Source organism: Gossypium hirsutum, chromosome A10 (assembly GCF_007990345.1).
Source record: "Gossypium hirsutum isolate 1008001.06 chromosome A10, Gossypium_hirsutum_v2.1, whole genome shotgun sequence".
Lineage (NCBI taxonomy): Eukaryota > Viridiplantae > Streptophyta > Magnoliopsida > Malvales > Malvaceae > Gossypium > Gossypium hirsutum.
The window spans coordinates 37,828,924-37,852,884 of NC_053433.1; positions in this window are offsets into that span (position 1 = coordinate 37,828,924).

A 23,961-nucleotide genomic window follows, 5' to 3' on the forward strand; every position below is an offset into this window, starting at 1 on the left:
GCTGTGATTTCAATAATGTTAGCTCATAAATATGTGAGAAAGGGTTGCGAAGCTTATTTTACTTATGTGCTTGACACGAAAGTGACTGAAAAGAAGATTGAATCAGTGCCAATTGTTTGTGAATATCCATATGTGTTTCCTGATGAGTTACCTTGTTTACCTTCGATCTAAGAAGTTGAGTTTGGCATCGAATTAATACCAGGAAGTACTCCGATATCAATAGCTCCGTACAGAATGGCACCGATTGAATTAAAAGAGTTGAAAGCTCAGTTGCAAGAATTGATAGATAGAGGCTTCGCATGATCGAGTTATTCTCCCTGGGGTGTACCGGTTTTGTTTGTGAAAAAGAAAGACAGAACTATGAGAATGTGCATCGATTATTGACAGCTTAATAAAGTGACGATCAAAAACAAATATCCATTACCGTGGATAGATTATTTGTTTGATCAGTTGAAAAGGATTATAGTGTTTTCAAAGATAGATCTGAGATCAAGTTACTATCAGTTGTGAGTAAATGATTCAGACATTCTGAAAACTGCTTTCTGAACAAGGTACGATCACTATGAGTTTTTAGTTATGCCTTTCAGATTAACAAATGCACCTACTATCTTTATGGATTTGATGAATAGAATTTTCAGACCGTATTTAGATCAATTTTTTGTTGTATTTATTGATGACATTTTGATTTATTCGCGTGATGAAACCGAACATGTCGAGCATTTGAGAATAATGCTACAGACTTTGCAAGATAAGCAGTTTTATGTGAAGTTTAGCAAATGTGAGTTCTGGTTGGACGAAGTTTATTTTCTTGGCCATATTGTGTCAGCATCAGGTATCCGAGTCAATCCGAGCAAAATTTTAGCTATTTTGGATTGGAAGCCTCCAAGAAATGTTTTTGAAGCCCTTAGTTTTGTAGGACTTGCTGGTTATTATCGACGATTTGTGAAAGGCTTTTCTATGATGTCGACTCCGTTGATGAAACTGCTTCAAAATGATGTGAAATTTGGATGGTTTGAAAGCTATCAAGAAAGTTTTGATCAGTTGAAAGCTTTATTAATTGAAGCTCCGGTGTTAGTTCAGCTAGAAGCCAGATCGAGTAAAGAATTTGTGATCTATAGCGATGCATCTTTGAATGGTTTAGGCAATGTTTTGATGCAGGAAGGTAAAGTCATAGCTTATGCCTCGAGACAGTTAAAACTGCATGAAAAGAATTATCCGATGCACGACCTTGAATTAGCTGTGATTGTGTTCGCTTTGAAAATTTGGCATCACTATTTATTCGGTGAGAAATCTCATGTTTATTCCGATCACAAAAGCTTAAATTATTTGATGACTCAGAAAGATCTGAATCTACGGCAACAAATATGGTTAGAGTTATTAAAAGATTACGAGCTTATAATTTACTACCATCCAGGAAAGGCCAATGTTGTTGTTGATGCTCTAAGTCGAAAATCATTGTTTGCATTGCGTGCGATGAATACTCAGTTAACTTTGTCTAATGATGGTTCGATTTTAGCTAAGTTGAAAGCAAGACCATTATTTATTCAGCAAATTTACGAAGCTCAAAAGGTTGATAATGAATTATTAGCAAAACAAACTAAATGTGATTTTAATATTGATTTAGAATTTCGAGTTGATGCTAAAAGATGTTTGAGATTCAGAGGCCGAATATGTGTTCTGAGAAATTTAAAGTTGATTCAAATTATTTTAAATGAAGCTCATAGCAGTCTGTTATCTGTTCATCTTGGTAGTACTAAAATGTATAATGATCTGAAACAGCTTTATTGGTGGCATGGTATGAAACAAGATATTTCAAACTTTGTTTTGAAATGTTTGATTTGTCAACAAGTGAAAGCTGAACATCAGGTTCCGTCTGGATTACTTCAACCAATTATGATTCTGGAGTGGAAATGGGATAGAGCGACGATGGATTTTGTTTTAGGTTTGCCCCTATCTATGCGAAAGAAAGATGCTATCTGGGTTGTATTTGATTTATTGACGAAATCAACTCATTTTATTCTGGTACGATCTGATTACTCACTTGATAAGTTAGCTGAGTTATATATTTCTAATATTGTGAGACTGCACGGGGTGCCATTCTCTATTGTGTCAGATAGAGATCCAAGATTCACTTTGCGGTTTTGGAAGATACTATAAGAGGCATTAGGTATGAAATTGTATTTCAGTACGACTTTTCACCCACAGACGGATGGACAATTTGAGCGGATTATTCAGATACTCAAGTTTATGTTAAGATGTTGCATTCTTGAGTTTGAAGGTACGTAGGAACAGTATTTGCCATTGATTGAATTCGTGTATAATAATAGTTTTCAATCGAGCATTAAAATGGAGCTGTACGAAGTCTTATAAGGTAGAAAATTTTGTACACCATTGTATTGGTCAGAGCCTAGTGAAAATAAGATACACGTGGTTGATTTAATAAAAGAGACTAAACGAAAAGTAAAAGTGATTAGAGATAGTTTGAAAGTAGCTTCTTATCGTCAGAAATCTTACGCAGATTTGAAACGACAAGATATTGAATTTGAGATCGGTGATAAAGTGTTTTTGAAAGTCTCACCGTGGAAGAAAGAACTCTGATTTGGCAGAAACGACAAATAGAGTCTGAGGTTCATCGGGCTATATGAGATTATAGAGCGTATAGGGCTGGTTGCTTATAGATTTTTGTTGCCACTAGAGCTAGAAAAGATTCATGATGTGCTTCACGTATCAATGCTTTGACGATACAGATATGATCCCTCGCATGTGATTTCTCCGTCTGAGATTGAGATTTAGTCCGATATGACCTATGATGAAGAACCGATCCGTATCTTAGCTCGTGAGGTTAAAGAGCTGTGAAATAAGAAAATTTCATTTGTAAAAATGATATGGCTTTGACACAGTGTTGAAGAGAGTACATGGGAGTCCGAAGATGCTATGAGACAGCAATATTCGAATCTGTTCAACGGTAAGATTTCCAGGGACGAAAATCCCTAGGGGGAGAGTTGTAATAGCTCGTTTAGACCCTAGTCAGTAAAATATTTTAATATTATTTTCCATGCTTATTATATGTGAATTGATATCTGTGAAAATTTCGTATGAATATTTTATCATTTGTGTGCTTAATTTGCAAAAAAGGACCTAATCGACTAAAATGAAAAAGTGTCCTTCTATTTGATTAAGTACTTATTTGTTATGGTTTATTAATTGTAAAGTCCTTAAAATGAAATTAGGCCACTATTAAGGTTAGTGGACGATTATGGACTTAATATAAGTGATGTTACAATGTTTTAAGTAAGATTAATTTGGTAATTGGATTAATAAGTTATAATTTAATAAAACAAAATCAAATATGGCTTCATAAGCATCTTCATCAACTAAAAATAGAAAGAAAAGAGAAAGAAAAAGAGTTCTAGGGTTTCAACACTTTGAGATTGGATTAAGGTATGTGGTTCTGATTGGTTTTAATAATTTCTATGTTTTTGTAATCGCTGCTTAGTATTCTATCAAGCCCATGTCTCAATTTCTGATTTTGTTGATGATTTTGAGTTATGCAGTTGATGAAACTATGAGTTTTATGAAGTTTGATGATAGTATATGGAAGATTGATGTTAGGTTAACATGTTTTGTCTTTTAATTTTTGATGAATTTGAGTAATTTGGGCTAAATTATGAAATGAGAAATTGAGGGACTAAAATGTGAAATAAATGAAATATGTGGGCTTATATGAACTCTATGAAAATTTGGCTAAGCATGTGTATAAGGAAATTTTGTGTATTTTGTGATTTTATAAATTAGGGACTAAAGTGTTAAAATGTGAAAATGTGAAATTTTGTGTAATTATGAATACATATAGATCAAGAAAATAGGAATTCAGATCTAGATAGAGGGAAATCGAAGGTTACCGAGTAAGCGATCCGAATTGTCAATTCCAAGTATGAGGTAAGTTCGTACGTGATAAATGATGTTACAATTTAAGTTTTAATGCTTTTATAATGCATAAATTGTATATATTTGATTATGGTTTGAACACGATGATAAATCGATTATGTTCGGCACTAAGTGTGTGATTCAAAATAGCTTCAGCTATAAATAGCTCTTAGTGTGCGAATTGTAATAGCTTTGGTTATATGAGGCACTACGTGTGCGATACCGAGATAGCTTCGGTTATTTGCGATGGCACTAAGTGTGCGGGATCGTTACAGCTTCGGCTAACCATTAAAGCACTAAGTGTGTGAATTCTTAAAGCATGGAAAGACTTTCGAATAAATTAATGTATTGAACGAGAGGTGAGAATGAAATGAATAAATACGGGAAAGTTCAAGTATGTACAATACCTATGTGGTAGATGATACTATGTGTATGAAGCTTGATGAAATTATATGAACATATTAAATGTGATGGAATAGAATTGATGGATGATTTGTGAACAACTAAGTGTTATTATTTGATGTTTCGTATTATATAAACTGTTGATTTTATTCGGTGCGAACTTACTAAGCTTCAAAGCTTACTGCGTGAAATGTTCTCTGTTTTACAGTGTCATAAAGCTAGCTCGGATCTGGGGATCGTCAGTGACTCATTCACACTATCAAATATCTATTTTGGTACCATTTTGAGAGTTGTAAATATGGTATATGGTGTAACACCCCTAACCCGTAACTGTCACCAAAATAGGTTAAGAGGCCTTATCGGACTTGTAACTCAATTCAGAATAATCATATATCAAATATCATCTCGTTTCAATAAATATATGTCATTCTTATTCAAAATAACTTAAATCGAGCATACAAAGCCTAAATCATGCATTCGGGACCAAATCGGTAACACATGGAAATTTCAGAATCTTAGAAAAATTTTAACTTTTCAAGTGTCACACGCCGGTGTGTCTAAGCCGTGGCGAAATAGGGCATGCATACTGACCTGTCCACACGGCCATAAGACATACCTTTGTGCCAGGCCGTGTGAAAAGATAAAGAGGCTACTGACTTGGCCACACGGCCGACCACATGCCCATGTGCCAGCTCGTGTGCCACACGCCCCTGTGTTTAGGTCATGTCAAAACTGGAGGGTATACTAACTTTAATTCCTAGGGTACCCCACGGGACAGACGGCCGTTCGACATAGCCGTGTTTCGCACATGGATGAGATACACGCTCATGTCTCCGCCCATGTAGACAAAAATAGGCCATTTGAATACCCAATTTGCCACCCCAATTGGGTCAAACCTACAAGCACCAATCCAAGCATATATGCACTACAATTACAACCAATTTCTATATCAGAACACATGTCATTCATATCATAACATTTCCAATCAATTCCAAGCTCATAAACCTTACAAATTTATGTAAAAACATAAGACAAAAGCAGATCAAAACATATAATTTGGTAATCTCCAAACATACAACCAAATATCATACTAAAACCTTACCAAATTGACCATTTCCTTTGGCCAACCAAAAACATATCACATTAGCACATTAGCATCATATATTATATACCATTATCAAACTGTAAGTTTAAACACAAGCTAGCCATATCACATGGAATGGTATAAACATTACGAAACATATCCAAAATATTTCTAGCCTATACATGCCATACTTTACTATATACATTTCCAAAGGGTACCAAAATGAGATTCAATAGTGTGGTGATGATCCTCGACGATCTCCAAGCTCACACTAGCTTCGATATCTAGAGAACAATGCAAACACACACAAAGTAAGCTTTTAAAAGCTTAGTAAGCCATATACAAGTAAACTTATCATTTAAAGTAAACATCTTCAAATTACTTATACTTTGTAGCCTAATGCCAACACAAACCTCATATTCATATACTTAGATCATAGATTATCATTCGTACATATACTTACCTTTCATTCTCAAACATAATATATAATGACAACATACCTGAATCGGATACAATTTTACAAAGTCAGTTGATTTCTTGGAATGCCCATTTGAACCGTGTGGAAACATAAGGATACACTGATAGCTCGGAAAGTAAATACAATGCCAACGTCCCAGACGTGGTCTTACATATAATCAAACATTGATGCCACTATCCCAGATAGGGTCTTACATGTAATTGATTAACGATGCCAATGTCCCAGACATGGTCTTAAACGTAAAACAGAAGTCGATGCCAACGTCCCAGACATGGTCTTACAGGATAACACATATCGAAAATCTTATGTCATGACATATGTATCCTAACTATTCCTAAGGTTCATACGAGGCTTTTCGAACGTCAGAACTTTATCGATACTTTCACGAATAGTACATATTTTAGCTTGAACATTCATTTATCACAATTCAATATCATATGAATGATAAGAATTCAATTCAAACACATTTATTATATATTGACTTACTACATATGGATTCGGATAAACTAAATCAACTACTCGACGACTTTTAACTTTCTCCGATCTAATTTTGTATTCTTTAATTCTCAATCTATATAAATTCAAATTTAACTCATTCACTTTCATATTCATTCAAATCAATCTACAAATACATATTTAGGGCAATTTGCAAACTAGCCCTCACATTTTCACATTTTGACACATTAGTCCCTAATTCACAAAATCACAAAATACACATAATTTGCATATACTCATGCTTGACTGAATGTTCATAATACTCATTCAATTCCACACATTTCATTTATTTTACATTTTAGTCCCTCAATTTACAAATTTTACAATTTAGCCCATTTTACTCAAATTCATCAAAAATCCAAAGACAAAACATGTTAACCCAAAACATATATTCCATTCATCAACAACTAACTTCACAAAACTCATAGTTTCATCAATTTCATATTTCAAAATCGTCAACACAATCAGAAATTGAGACATGGCTTGATAGTATTCAAAGCAACGATCACAAAAATGTAGATTTTATTGAAAATTGATCAAAACACATACCTCAATCACCAAAATAGGTAGCCAAACCCTAGCAAGCTTATTTCTTTCTTTCTTTTTCTTTTGTGAATTTCGGCAATGGTGATGAATATATCACCTAATTCATGTTTTTCTTTTATTAATAATAACTTTAATAATAATTTTCCTATTTTTACCTTTTATAAACCATTATAAATTCACATATATTAAGGCCATTAGTGTCCATTATACATATAAGTGGCATAATAACCACATAAGGACCTCTCATTATCAAAGACAAATCAAATAGACACTTTTAACATATAGCAGGTAACTTTTGCATTTTACGCGATTAGGTCCTTTTATCGAATTAAGCACACAAATGATCGAATTTTCATACGAAATTTTCACAAATGTTAATTCACATATCATAAACACGGAAAATAAATTTTAAATACTTTTCTGATTCAGATTTGTGGTCCCAAAACAACTATTCCGACTAGGGTCTAAACTGGAACGTTACAATTCTCCCTCTTAAGGATTTTCGTCCCCAAAAATCTTATCGGTAATCAAATTCAGATATTGCTTTCTCATAGCATCTTCAGGCTCCCACGTGGCCTCTCCAATACCATGTCAATGCCACAACACTTTTACTAATTGAATTTTCTTATTTTGCAGTTCTTTAACCTCGCGAGCTAAGATCCGAATTGGTTCTTCTTCGTAAGTCATATTAGACAGAGGAATTACATACGAAGGATCGAATCTGTATCGTCGAAGCATCGATATATGAAACACATCATGAATCTTTTCTAGTTCTGGTGGTAATAAAAATCTATATGCTACCGGCCTAATACGCTCGATAATCTTATACGGCCCAATGAACCTCGGACTCAATTTGCCTTTTTGACTAAACCAAAGTACTTTCTTCCACCAGAGATACTTTCAAAAAACTTTGTCGTCGATCTCAAATTCAATGTCTTTTCTTTTCAAGTCTACATAAGATTTCTGATGATCGAAAGCTACTTTTAAACTATCTCAGATCACTTTTACTTTCTACTCAGTTTCTTTTATAAAATCAACCCCGTGAATCTTATTTTCGCTGAGCTCAGTCCAATTCAAAGAGCACGACATTTGCCACCATATAAAGCTTCGTATGGTGCCGTTTTAATGCTCGATTGAAAACTGTTATTATAAGTGAATTAAATCAAAGGCAAATACTGTTCCCACGTACCTTCAAACTCAAGAATGCAACATCTCAACATATCCTCGATTATCTAAATAGTTCACTTGGATTGACCATCCGTTTGCGGGTGGAAAGTGGTACTGAAATGCAATTTTGTACCTAGAGCATCTTGCAACTTCTTCCAGAATCGTGATGTAAATATCAGATCTCTGTCTGATACAATAGATAATGGCACACCGTGCAATCTCACAATATAAAAAATGTATAACTCAGCTAACTTATCAAGTGAGTAATCAGATCGTACCGGAATAAAATAAGCAGATTTCGTCAATCGATCAACTACAACCCAAATTGCGCCTTTCTTTCTTGTAGACAGGGGTAAACCCAAAACAAAGTCCATTGTTACTCTATCCCATTTCCATTTCGGAACCATAATCGGTTGTAACAAACCAGATGGCACCTGATGTTCAGCTTTAACTTGCTGACAGATCAAACATTTAGAAACAAAGTCAGAGATATCTCTTTTCATTCCAGACCACCAATAATGTTGTTTCAAATCATTATACATTTTCGTACTACCTGGATGCACAGATAACTGACTATTGTGAGCTTCATTCAAAATCATCTCAATTAACTCTAGATTTCTCGAAACACAAATTCTATCTCGAAATCTCAGACAATCATCTTTATCAACTCTGAATTCTGAATTAGAATCTAAATCACACTGAACTCGTTTTGCTAAAATCTCATTATCAATCTTCTAAGCTTCAATAATCTGCTGTAAAAACAAAGCCTCGCTATTAATTCAGCTAAAACTGAACCATCATCAGACAGAACCAAATGAGCATTCATCGCACGCAGAGCAAATAATAATTTTTGACTCAAAGCATCAACAACAACATTTGCCTTACCCGGATGATAATCAATCACAAGGTTATAGGCTTTTAGCAGTTCTAACCATCTTCTCTGTTGCAGATTCAAATATTTCTCTGTCACCAAATATTTCAAACTTTTATGATCAGAATATACGTGACATTTCTCACAAAACAGATAGTGACACCAGATTTTCAAAGCAAACATAATCGCAGCTAACTCAAGGTTGTTCGTCAGATAGTTCTTTTCATGCGACTTCAGTTGTCTAGAAGCATAAGCTATGACTTTACCTTCTTGCATCAAACACATCCCAGACTGATCAACAAAGCATCATTGTAAATCACAAATTCTTTACCTAATTCGGGTTGTACGAATATCGGAGCTTTAGTCAACAAAGTTTTCAACTGATCAAAGCTATTCTGACACTTTTTTGACCACTCAAATTTAACATCTTTTTGATGCAGTTTCGTTGACAGAGTTGCAGTCATAGAAAGCCTTTTACAAACCTTCTGTAATAACTAGCAAGTCCCAGAAAATTACGGACTTCAGAGACACTGCTCGGAGGTTTCCAATCTAGAATAGCTGAAATCTTGCTCGGATCAACTCGGATACCAAATGCTGATACAATATGACCCAAAAAATTGACCTCTCGTAACTAGAATTCACATTTACTGAACTTCGCATACAATTGCTTATCACGCAAAATCTATAGCACTATTCTCAAATACTCGGCATGCTCGGTTTCATCACAAGAGTAAATCAATATGTCATCAATGAATACAACAACAAATCGGTCTAAATACGCTCTGAAAATTTTATTCATCAAATCCATAAAGATAGCAGGTGCATTAGTCAATCCAAAAGGAATAACTAAGAATTCATAATGATCGTACCTCATCCGGAAAGCAGTTTTCAGAATGTCTGAGTCTTTCACTCGCAACTGATAATAGCTTGATCTCAAATCTATCTTTGAAAACACAACAGCTCCTTTCAATTGATCAAGCAAATCATCAATTTGGGGAAGAGGATACTTATTCTGGATAGTCACTTTGTTCAACTGACGATAATCTATACACATTCTCATCGTACCATATTTCTTTTTCACAAATAGAACCGAAACACCCCAAGGTGAGAAACTTAGTCTAGCAAACCCTCTATCGGTCAACTCTTGCAATTGAGACTTTAATTCTTTTAATTCAGTGGAGCCATTCTATATGGAATTATCAAAATCGGAGTAGTTCCAGACACTAATTCAATGCCAAATTCAACTTCTCGTATCGGAGGTAATCCCAGAAGTTCTTCAGAAAACACATCAGGGAACTCACATACAACAGGCACTAATTCAACTTTCTTTTCTGACATTTTTGAATCGATCACATAAGTAAAGTAGGCTTCACACCCTTTTCTCACAATACTCAGAGCTTCCATTGAAGATATTATAGCAGGTAGTCCATTCAAATCACTAGATTCAATTCGGACTATTTCATCATTCTTGCATCTCAAATCAATAGTTTTTCTGTTGCATTTCAAAATAGCATCATGTAAAGTTAACCAATCCATACCCAGAATTATATCAAACTCATCAAAGGGCAATAACATCAGATCAGCCGGAAAACAAATGTCTCGAAACATTAATGGACAATTCTTGCAGACTTTATCAACCAAAACACATCTGCCTAGGGGGTTTGAAACTCTAATTACAAATTCAGTAGAGTTTACAGGAAAAGTCTTACTGTTCACTAAATTTATGCATATATACGAATGTGTTGATCCAGGGTCTATCAAAGCAATCACAGAAGTATCATAACAAGTAAATGTACCCGTAATCACATTTGGCGACGAAGCTTCCTCAGAGCTCGAATAGCATAGGCTCTGGCAGGTTCACGAGTCTCGGATCTAACAGCTGTGTCTTTTGTTTCTCTCTGATTGCCACTTACATTTCCCTTATTTTTGGAAGGTTTACCACAAGAAATATTACCACTTGGTCTCAGATTTTTCACAATTTCTTGCTCGACAGATTTAGGGCCATCGCAGATAAAATTGTCTAACGATCCTCATCTAAAAGAAGCCCGATCATACAGTCTACAATTACCAAGATGTCTTTTACCATAATACTTGCACTTAGGGTGATCAAATTTAGCATTTCCAACACTGGCAACAGATGTAGCTGGAGCTTTGAAATTCGAATGCGATCTAGCGCGATCTCTATTTGAATGTCCCACATTAGCTTTTGAACAGCTATTATCATCTCTAAACTTCTTTGATGCTGATTGAAATGACTTGCCCGATGATTTCTTTTGCACTTTTTTAGCTTCAGAAATTATGGTGGCAAATTGGCTTATAAATGGCCTTTTTTTGTCCATATGGGAAGAGACACAAACGTCTCAACAGTGTGTGACACATGGTTATGTTGCACGGCCATGTGTCCCCAGAGGTACCCTACAAATTAGAGTCAGTATACTCTACAGTTTTGACACGGCCTAGACACACGGGCGTGTCTATTGGTCGTGTGTGGTACACGGGCTGGCACATAGGCGTATGGTCAGCCGTGTGACCCAAGTCAGTAGCCTCCCTAAATTTCACACGGCTTGGCACACGGACGTGTCTTGTGGCCGTATGGACAAGTCAGTATATATGCCCTATTTTGCCACGGCATAGACACACGGGCATGTCTAATGCCGTGTGAGGCACACAGCCAGTTCGCAAGGGCGTGTAACCTTTATAACTTAGAAAAATGTTTAAGCTTTGGAAAAATTTGTATGTGCTCAGTTTAGTCCTGACTCATTCCTAATACATGTTTAAGGTGTCGATGACCTAAGAAAGTGACTTTAAGTTGATGTTTGATTCTGATATAATGACGTATGACTTTTAGATTGTGAAATGAATTCAAAATGTTTCGATTGTCCAGTAATGCCTCTTACCCCTAGTTTGGCAACGGATATGGGTTAAGGGTGTTACAAGCTTTCCGTTATATGGCTCGAAAGAGCTTCCTAATTATATGTTTGCATGAGCATACCTATACGTGATTTAACGAATTACATATTTGAACACTTCATCTATACTACCTGTGTATCCAACGATATTTTAAATGGTTCAACGGGCAAAGTTCTGATATGAGATAATGTGAATTTGAGACGAATTATTATGAATATATATTTTTTAATTACATGGATATGATTTGTACATATTACATGGACACTTGATGTGAAAACTGTATGAATATGGAAATTTGATTATGGTTGAACTCATATATGTTTCTTGATATTCATATGAAATACATGACTAACATGGGTGATGAGGATATGTGTTAAGGCTTTTGGAAAATTTGATTTGAATACTTTAATGTGATTAAATGGTAAGTTAAATTCCATGTTATACAAACTTACTAAGCATTAAATGCTTACTCTATTTTATATTCATTGTTTTATAGTAACACAAAAGCTCATTAAGGTTGGAAGCTAGTCGGAGCTACATCACACTGTCCATCAGCCTTTTCGGTATATATAGCAAACTAATTTTGGTTACATTGGCATGTATAGGTTAATTTAGCCAATGATGACATGTAAATGTTTGGTTGAAATTAGCCTTTGGTATGGCTTGCGAATGGTATATTTTGATATGTATATATATGGCCTTAACATATATGATGTGTGATTGAAATGGTTGAATGATGGAAATCATATAGGCATATTGATGATAGGCTTGAGATAGCATATTTGGGAAAATATACATATATGTGTAAATGGTTATTTTGGTAATTTTGGATACTTGAATAAATATGATGATATGTTAGGTATAAAACTTGTTTTTTGATTGAATTGAAGGTCTTGTTGTGACTTGTGAATGTGCAAATTGTTGTGTTTAGGTTGATACCACATTTGGGTGAGAAATGTCGCTTGGAAATGGCCTATTTTTGTCCACACGAGCATGTGTCTCAGTCATATATGACACATGGCCTAGACGCGAGTATGTGGTTTGGCCATGTGTCCCCTGTATCTTTAAAACTGCAAAATAGAATGCTCAAAATTTTCAAATGGCCTAGCACACAGGCGTGTGGCTTGGCCGTGTGACCCCTGCACCTTATTTACGCAAGTCAGTATGCTCACACGGCCTAGGACACGGGCATATGGCTTGGCCGTGTGATCCAATTCAGTGAGCTCATTATTTTATACACGGGCTGAGACAAGGCCATGTGTCCCAATTTTGAATGCCCATACAGCCTAAGACACGAGCGTGTCTCTTGACCATGTGAGGCACACAGGCCTGTGTCCCCTGCACCTTTGAAAATTTTTTATATTTTTCGAAACATTTTTTGAGTACCCGATTTAGTCCTGACTTGTTTCTAATGTGTATTTTGGGTCTCGAGGGCTCATATGAGGGACATTATGATTGATTTATGATATAAATGCTATATGATATGAATTATCTATTTATTTGATCTGTAAATTTTGGTAATGCTCTGTAACCCTATTCCGACGACAGACACGGGTTAGGGGGTGTTACAAGATGAGTCTAGAGTTTTTAGCTTAAATTCATCTATCTTTTACTGACTTCTAGCATAGCCGTATTACAAACTATTTAAAAGACCTTTCGATTTAGATTTCTGTGATGCCTACATTAGTAGAGAGAAATTGCTAAGTTCAATATATGAAAACATAAATTAAACTTAGTGATTGCAATTTAGTCTTAAATAAGGGAATAAAAATTAATTGGTAAGAATTAGCGTATCTTTATTTAGAAAGCATTTAATCTATTCTTGTTATCATGATAACGATTGAGAATAATTCAAACAATATGTATACTTGAGTTGCATAATTTCAAAATTCTTGTTCTTGAGTATAATTACAGAAAACTCATAGTAGTACAGGAAATGTGTTCTAAATATCTTTTTAAAAGGTGATTTCTATCAATTTCTTTTTCAATTTGTGCATTACACGGGACTAGCAATGAATTAAGTTTGGGGGTGTGGAAATACAAAAATATATAGACTTTTTTTGCACCTTTTGAATTATAATTTGTGTAGTTTCATAGTAATTTTTGTTGAAATTCATACCTTACTTATAAAATAATTAATTTGCACTTAATTTGTAACATATTTAATTATTATTATTTTTATAATAAAATTTTCACAAATTTGGTTTATTTTCAATAGTTTTGTACAAAAGCTGAAAATTGGCTCAGTAGACACCTCAAAAAGCTTGAGCCGTTGGGGTAATTTTTGCATCAAGTGAATCAAGAACATGGATAAATTATTTTCCAGCCAAATATGGTATAAATATTATTATTATACATACTTTATATTAAATTTTTATCCAACATTAACTGGGTTAAAAATTAATATAAAGTATGGAGAAGAAAGTGGCCCAATGTGCGAAGTATAGAGTACTGAACCACCAAGTAATTGGGTAACCCAAAATTGTCCCAATTGTTTATCCAATCAGCTAATTTTAGCTTTATACTTGCAAAATAGCCCTTGAGTTTATCCTAAATGTTATTCAAACCCCTACACTTTTGTGCCTTTCACTTTTTGCCTCAAGCTAAATATAGCAAAGTTTAAATCATTCAAACTTGCACCATGCATGGCTAGCCAAGGGAAAGGGAGTGGCTGAAATTTATTTGTTATTTTTAGTAGCCATTCCTACCTATAAATACCCCTATTCCCTTCCTCATTTCACACATCATTCATTTCCACACATCTCTCTCTTTCACTCACTTTCTCTCTTCCTTTCCCTTCTTTGTTTTCCCGTTTTTCTCATTTCATTACATTTCCAATTTCCCTTTTGAAAAATATCTTTCATTCACCTTGGAGTATTAGCATTCAAGTTTTGTTGAAGCTCTCGGATTAACAGGATAAGCAGGGAAGGAGAGGAGCGCACTAGTCTGGCTTCGGCGAAATATTGGTTTTGCTTTCTAGTTTCTTCTCTTTAGTTTTCTTGTTTATGTTTTAATTATGAGCATGGATATTTTTTGTGTTTTTATTATTTATTTAATTACAATTACTTAAATTTAATTCGTGTAAGATTGATTGCATTCTGTCCACTTAAATTATTATAATCGTGTTTGTGTTGTTATTAGGCCTTTGTAATTTGTTCAATTAAATAAAATCATGCATACGTTATACTTGCATTATAATTGTAAGGTAACAAATGAATTAATTATTAATGGTATCAAAATTGTAATTAATTGACACAATATTTAATTAATGCATGTTTAATCTTCTAAAGTAGCTAAAGGTTAAATTAGCGACAGTATTAAACGGTACATTAGCTTTGCATAACTTGCAAGATTATTGTGATTAAATTATTTCAATATAGGATTATATTGTTACTTCACTTTATCTTATACTTGCTTATGAAAATTGATTAATTATTTGAATTGACATAGTAATATATTCAAGAGATCAATTGGTTTAGTAAGTTTGTCTATGCATTAGTTAGCAAAATACAAGTTGCCGTGAAATTATTCCTAACAGCATGAACATGAGTTCAGTAATTTAAGTTAAAGAATGTAATTGACCTAGCACATTTATGTCATCTTGATTTAAACCCATCTTTTAGAAATTGCATTGGAATATTTTTACTTTTTATTTTTTCTTAGTTAAATTATTTTTGGTTTTCATAACACCTTTTCAAATCAAATATTATTTTCATCACCAAAGTGTTTACTTTACATTTCATAAATATTTTTCTTTTACAGTCCCTGTGGGTGTGATAACTCAACATTTACTTGTCACTTTATTACTTGTTGCAATTGTGTAGACTTGCACATTTTCGTCGCTCCAATATATAAACATAAAAATTTAATAATCTAAATAATATAATAATTAACTATTTAAAATTAAATAATTTAATAATTTTTTCTTACCATTTGTAATTGAACGTTGGAGATATGTTTGTCATTCAAACGAATAAGTTAATTTGTCATTTAAAAATTATAACGAATAAAATAAAATCAAAGAGAATAAAATCGAAAAAAGAATTAAAAAAATATTTGAGGATTGAGGATTGGAAATTGAGGATTGAAGATTGAGAATTGAAAATTGGAAATCGGAAATTGAAATTGAAAACTGAAGATTGAGAATTTAGGATGGAGGAATGTGTTTTGAGTATTTGGTTGAAAATAATGAAGTTTGGAAGGGTTTATATAGGGAAATTTTTGGTTGTTGGAATCCTCTTAGCCATTGGAAAAGTTATCGTTCATAGGAGAATGCGCACTGTAGAACGCGTTTTTATTCTCTCTCCTAATTACGCGTCTTACAGGCACGTCTTTGTAACACCCTAGATCTGCCAGATCGAAAGTTTCGGCATATTGCAGTAATTGTCTGTTTGGTATAGTGTTATCCACCTAAAAGATTGGTTTGACAGATACATGTAGGCATGTAGCACCTGCCACAACAGTAAGTAAGAATTTGATGTTTTAATGCTTTACCATGTATTAAGGAGACGTTCGTGTTAAGAACTTAACTAATATGTTGGATCAGCTGATTGAGTCTTAACTCGATCAACATGGGTATTTTTTCTAATGTAGGAGAACGTGAGTCCGAATGTGCTGAAGCATATTATCTTTCTATTTATGGGTTTGGGAAGTATTATGGATAATTTTAGATATTGTACCAAAAAGAAAAACAAATATGATCAAAACTTATAATGGATGGATTCACTTGGATAAGGTTAAAAGGTGGCTATTTTAGTTATTCCTGAGATTGGATATTGAAACAATAATATTAAAATTATCAATAGAATTGAATTTTTATTTTTGAAATAAACCAGGTTGGACTTTATAATAAAACAAATCAAAGTACAAGCTAACCCATTGAAAATGGTCTACGAGAGTGAAGAAACAAGCAGAATTAAAAACAAGAACAAAAACAATAAATGAAACGAAATTGAAAAAGAAAACAAATTAAAAGCCAGCCTAAACTTAGTTGGCACCCACTCTCCAAAAATAAACCCTAGAAGCTTGTGTCGGTGCTAGATTCCTAAAAGGAAAATGTTCCCAAAAAACTGATCTTTGGCATTTCTTTGCCTTTCTTTCTACTCAAATGATCCCATTTCCGCTATCAATCTGGTTCTCTTCGTCTGAGGAGCAAAGATCCTGCTCCGATGTCGTTCATCATTCCTAAGTCCAAGTAACTTTCTTTCCCTGTTCTTAGACATTCTGTTGCAAGGTTATGAGCAAAAATGTTTGCGAATCTAGGCACATAAGCAAACTTTAGTTGTTAAAATGATGTCTTTGTCTGATGTATATCATCGATGATAGCCCAAACCTTTAATCTGTCCCTAATGCTCCTTTTTCTTTTGTTTATGATGGATATCTCATCTCCTTCTATGACCACCTGATGGAGACCCAATTGGATGCTTATTGTCCTGCTAATAGACAGATAAGGCCTTCCGCCGCAAATGGAGAAGCTACACGATCATGCAATTTCTATTTTGTGACTAAAACCACCCTTTAGGAGTCACGAATGACTAGTCCCGAAGAATATTTATTCTAGTCTTGACAGAAAGCGACTTCAAAGTTTACTTTGATTGACTGGGTGTTTATAGGTACCCAAGCCTCTTCACTCGTAAATCTGGTAACATCCTTCTATTCTAGACTATTTATTTCAAAAATATATATTTGGATCCAATATGCGATCTTGTTACTCGTACAGCAGAATCCTTCATGCTTTGTTTTATTCCTATTTGTCCAAATCCTCCATACTCCATAAACGAATACCTTACACTATTCTTCAATGCATTGGGAAAAAACCCTGTTGAATCATTCTACATCAAGCATTTCAAGTAACGACAGTACCTATTGTAAGTTTAAGTTATTCCATAAAGATACTGAAACTTGACAATCTCTAAACACATGATGTAGGGTTTCGAGACTACTACTGTAATAGCCCATTTTTTAGTAGTGTTAGAAATAGTGGTTTCAGGGCCACAAATTTGACAAGTAAGTTCGTAAATATTATTATCTAATATTTACAAGTCAAATATAGTTTTAAAAAGGTTTTTATTATGGTAATTTTTGTGATATAAATGATTAATTAAGCTCAAGTGGTAAGACCCTAAAGTCAGGTGGTTTTAGAAAATGAGGTATTGGTGTAACAACCCATTTTTAGTGAAATCGAAATAGTAGTTTCGGGATTACAAATTCGAGTCGAAAAGAAAATTTATTTTAATATTATTGCATGGTCTGCTTTGTGATAGGAATGTCATATGAAAATTCTGATAAAATTTTATCGGTTATGTATTTAATTAAGGAAAGGACCAAATTGTATAAAATGCAAAAGTTAAATTCTAGTAGCTATAAGTATCAAATAGCTATGGAATTCAAAACTTGAGGTCCTTATATGATAATTAGACCATTAAAGAAAAGTTAGTAGATATTTTTGATAAATCATCCTTGGAAAATTAGAAAAAGGCAAGGACTAAACTGGAAAGCGGAAAACTTAATGGATAATAAATAATTAAATAGAAATAATATCATTTTATATCATATTCATCCCCAAGAATTTCATGGAAACCCTAGGAGAGAGAAAGAAAACTAATCAAGCTTAATTAGGTATTTTTTCTTGTCCTGTTTTTAGTAATTTTTATATTTTTGAGACCGAGATAGCTTAATCTACCTATTTTGGGGATTAATTTGAAAAGATATCAAAGTATCAAAGTTTTCCCATGGATGAATTGTAACACCCCGAACCCGAAACCGACACCGGAGTCGAACACGACGTGTTAACTGGCTTTAACCCCTCACAAAATTTATTTTCCAGACACTGCCCAATCTGTATACTAGTCGTTTTAAAAATCATATCTTGAGTTTCGTAACTCGAAAATCAGTTTCGTAATTTTTCCCCGAAACTAGACTCATGTGCCCATCTATGTATTTTTTTCTAGAATTTTTGGTCGGGCCAATTAGTACAGTTTATTAGTCAAAGTCTCCCAAGTTGCAGGGGTCGACTACACTGACCTTTGCCCATTACGACTTGGATATCTCCCTACACGAAGCTCCAATACTGATGCCGTTTGTTTCTATGAAAACTAGACTCAGAGAGGAATCTGTACATATATGGTACGACCCCTAATTATCTCTGGTTAATTTTTAATGAAATTCCAAAGTCGGAGCAGGGAATCCAGAAACCGTTCTGGCCCTGTCCCACAAAAATCTGATTATCTCTTAATATACTGCCCATATGATCTTTTCGTTACTTCCTCATGAAAGCAGACTCATCGAGCTTCGATTACATAATTTATTCATCAAATAATTCCACTCCTACTATTTTTAGTGATTTTTCAATCTCATGACACTGCTGCTGCCAGCATCTGTTACGAAAGTAACTAGGTCCATTTCATGCCTACCCTTGATCCAACTCAATCGAACATTCGTGCCATTTTCGCATGGCTTAAAGTTTACATGCCAAAATTCAAACACAACGTAATAGCTTATACATGCCAAAATGTTCTTCTAAACCAACTAAGAAGAAAATACCAAAACTTGCTATCCGGTGTGATGACTTCGATGACGGCCCGACCCCGCAAAAATAGATGAGTCCAAGCAGCCTATAATGGGTGACAAGGAAACATCGGGTGAGTTTATAACTCAGTAAGTCATAAGCAATGCACTACTATACATCAATAACATTATCACAAGAGGAAACAAAATGGAATGAGACAATTTACTCCATCCATACCGAACCATACCATAGTTCCTCCAACCTATCGATTCAATTTCATACCAATTTATGTATTCACAATCCACCTACTCATCAATAGGATATTCGAGGCATTTTCATAAATCATTTTATTTTCGTTACAAACATACAACTAAACGGCCTTTCACCCATTCTATGATAAATTTTATGTACGTGACTTCAAGTATATTTGTCACATAGGTTCAACTTACCGAGCTCAACACCAAGTATAAGCATAGCACCTATTAGCCATGTACTCAAGACACTTACCCGATCCGCTGTCCGCGATCGACTCAATAGTGTTGCACACATAGTGTCCATAATGATTCACGAATGTATATTGAGCCCGCACACTCAGTGCTATATAATCAACTCGCACACTTAGTGCTACGTAATCAAATCGCACACTTAGTGCTACATAGTCAAACTCGCACACTTAGTGCCGCATGGTCAATTCGCACACTTAGTGCATCATATTCATTTCGCACACTTAGTGCAACATAGTCGAATCGCACACTTAGTGCTGTACAATTTAATCCCGCGCACTTAGTGCCAATCTCATGGTCATAAATGGTTATCCCGCACGTTTAGTGCCGAGATCAACAACTCAGTACATCTTACCTCTTTTCTTTCATTCAACAATTTCATCATCACATACGTACATGCATATATATATATGTATATTTATTCATTCCATTCAGCATCAATACATACACATTATGACCATTTGAAATAATACCAACTACATGCTTAATGACTTACCTCATGTTGGGTAAGACGGTTCCAACTCGGCTACTCGATAACCTTTTCTTTGCCTTTGCTCGATTCACCTCCTTTAACTCCTTGAGCTAAATCAATAATTTAACTAGTTTAACCACCTTGCTAAATATTTACAATCCAATTTCACATGTATATGTATGTTAGTATATTCGGCCAATAGCCTCATGCAACTACCAAAGCTGAATCAACTAAATATACTTATGAATATATATATATATCATCATCGAAATCACCTAAGCTTAGACATCAATTTTTAATTCCAAGCAAGTTGCCGAATGCAACCTTACTAAATTTTCATGGATTCAATATACCATTACCATGGAATCAACAACCAAAAATTCATAGACAATTTAGGAAAATCACATTACAAATCTCAAATTCAAGCAAAGACCATGGCCGAAATGCATGTATACATGTACAATGTCAACTGTAACATCATTTAAACACCTAATTTTCATCTCATGAACACTTAATCGAGTTTTCCTAATCTAGCATATTTTCACATCTATTTTGTAACATCATGTAAGTCCACATATAACTACATTTCTTAAGTCCCACATCTTAATGCCCATTATAGCCACTCCCCTAGTCTAAATCTAGCAATCGGCAACACCACCTTTCCACTATGTTAGCCGAATACTCATTCTCTTCCTAGTCCTAAGTTCGGCACCTCCAACAAAATAGCTTAACAATTTTCAACTTTCATGCTAACATAACAAGCAAGTTAACACATCCATATAACTAGCATGCTAATAGCATCAAGGTATCAACTAGCTTTTATTTTTAAACTCCTTAGCCGAATCCTAACTCTCCAACAACCCCAAATCCAACCATGGAATAGATAGAATCTAGACTCATCACCCCAAAGGTAGGGTAAGCTTCCAAAAATATCATTGAACATACCTTGGTCTAAAGGACCACCTTGGCCGAATCTTGCTTCCTCTTCTTCCTCTAGTTAGAACAATTGCAAAAGAAAGAAAATATGAACACTCCTTCTTCCCTCCTTATTAAGCATTCAAACTCCCTCATTTTTCATGCCACAACATCAAACACTCTCCCTAGGCACAAGCAATGGCCGAATTCCTTCCAAGTTCTTTTCTCCCCTTCTTTTTCTTGGTTTTTCGGCTAGGAGATGGCAAGTATGACACCCTTTTTTTTTGTTCCCTTTTCTATTATTATCCCCATCATTTGTTCACCAAAGAAACATATTAAATTAGAATGAGTGGAGCATTATCACTCCTTGGCCGGCCACCATGAATTTTATGGGCAAATTGACATGCAAAGCCATGCTTCCTCAACCTATTATTAATTAATCCTTATAATTCATCTATCATCTTTCCTAACTTCGTCAACTAGGTCCTTTTTGAATGAATTCACAATCCTAATGCTAATATTAAGCATTTAATTTCTCATACATTCACTGTCACACAACAATTTATGCAATTAAAACATGAAAATAAATTTTTGGCTCGGTAATGTGGTCTCGAAACCACATTCCGACCATGGTCTAATTTGGGTTGTCACAACTCTCCCCCACATAAGAAATTTTCGTCCCCGAAAATCTTACCGGTAAATAGGTTTGGGTATCGTTCTTTCATCGAGCTCTCGGTTTCCCAGGTTGCTTCCTCGATCCCGTGTTTAAGCTAGAACACCTTAACCAACGGAACCTTTTTATTTCGCAACTCTTTCACTTCACGAGTTAGGATACGAATCGGTTCTTCTTCATAGCTCATATCAGCCTGAATTTCAACCTCCGACGGACTAATTATGTGCAAAGGATCAGATCTATAGCGCCGAAGCATCGAAACATGAAAGACGTCGTGAATCTTTTCAAGTTCAGGAGGCAAAATCAATCTATATGCAACCGGCCCCACTCGTTCGGAAATTTCGTACGGCCCAATGAATCTCGGGCTCAACTTGCCTTTACGGCCAAATCTGAGTACCTTTTTCCAAGGCGAAACTTTGAGGAACACTTTATCTCCCACCTGATATTCAATGTCCTTCCGTTTCAGATCCGCATACGATTTTGACGATCTGTGGCTACCTTCAGACTTTCATGGATTACCTTTACTTTCTGTTCGGCATCTTTAATCAAATCAACTCCGAAAATTTTACTTTCACCGAGCTCGGTCCAAAACAATGGCGTTTGGCATTTACGACCGTACAAAGCCTCGTAAGGTGCCATCTTAATACTTGATTGAAAACTATTGTTGTAAGCGAATTCAATCAAAGGTACATACCGTTCCCATGAACCACTAAACTCAAGAATGCAGCATCTCAGCATATCCTCGAGTATCTGAATTATTCGCTCGGATTGACCATCGGTTTGGGGATGAAAAGCGGTGCTAAAATGCAGCTTGGTACCCAAAGCTTCTTGCAATTTCTTCCAAAATCGCGAGGTGAATCTCGGATCTCTATCCGACACGATAGAAATAGGTACTCCATGTAATCTCACAATCTGAGAAACATACAATTCGGCTAGTTTATCCAATGAAAAATCCGTACGCACGGGGATAAAGTGAGCCGACCTAGTCAGCCTATCAACAACAACCCAAATCGCATCCTTCTTACTTGCGGACAATGGCAGTCCGGACACAAAGTCCATTGTGACTCGGTCCCATTTCCACTCGGGTATCATGATCGGCTGAAGTAATCCTGAAGGCTCTTGATGTTCTGCTTTCACTTGTTGACATATTAAACATCTCGAAACAAAGTCGGAGATGTCTCGTTTCATACCATGCCACCAAAACCGACGTTTCAAGTCGTTGTACATTTTCGTGCTCCCCGGGTGAATTGACATTCGGCTACAATGGGCTTCGTTCAGAATCATCGGAATGAGTTCCGAATTCCTTGGAACACACAAACGACTTCTAAACCTCAAACAACCATCATCATCAATCTGAAACTCCGATTCCTTGTTCGGAACACACTCAGCTCGTTTTGCAACCAATTCATCATCGACTTCCTGAGCTTCAAGAATTTGATGAGTCAATAATGGTTTGGCTTTTAATTCAGCTACTAACACATTGTCAGGTAGAACAGACAAGTGTACATTCATCGCTCGCAAAGCAAACAGTGATTTCCGGCTTAAGGCGTCCGCAACCACATTAGCCTTTCCCGGGTGGTAATCAATGACAAGTTCGTAATCTTTCAACAACTCAAGCCAACGTCTTTGTCGCAGATTCAAGTCTCGTTGAGTCATCAAATATTTGAGACTTTTGTGATCCGAAAACACATGGCACTTTTCACCAAACAAATAATGTCGCCATATTTTCAATTCAAACACAATGGCGGCTAGTTCGAGATCATGGGTCGGATAATTTCTCTCGTGTGGCTTCAATTGTCTTGACGCATAGGCCACAACTCGACCTTCTTGCATCAATACGCAACCCAACCCAAGTAGGGATGCGTCACTATAAACAACAAACTCTTTACCCGATTCGGGTTGCACCAAAATTGGAGCTTCAGTCAGATGAGTTTTCAGTTGATCGAAGCTTTTCTGACATTTCTCCGTCCATTCGAACTTAACATCCTTTTGAAGTAGCTTCATCATTGGT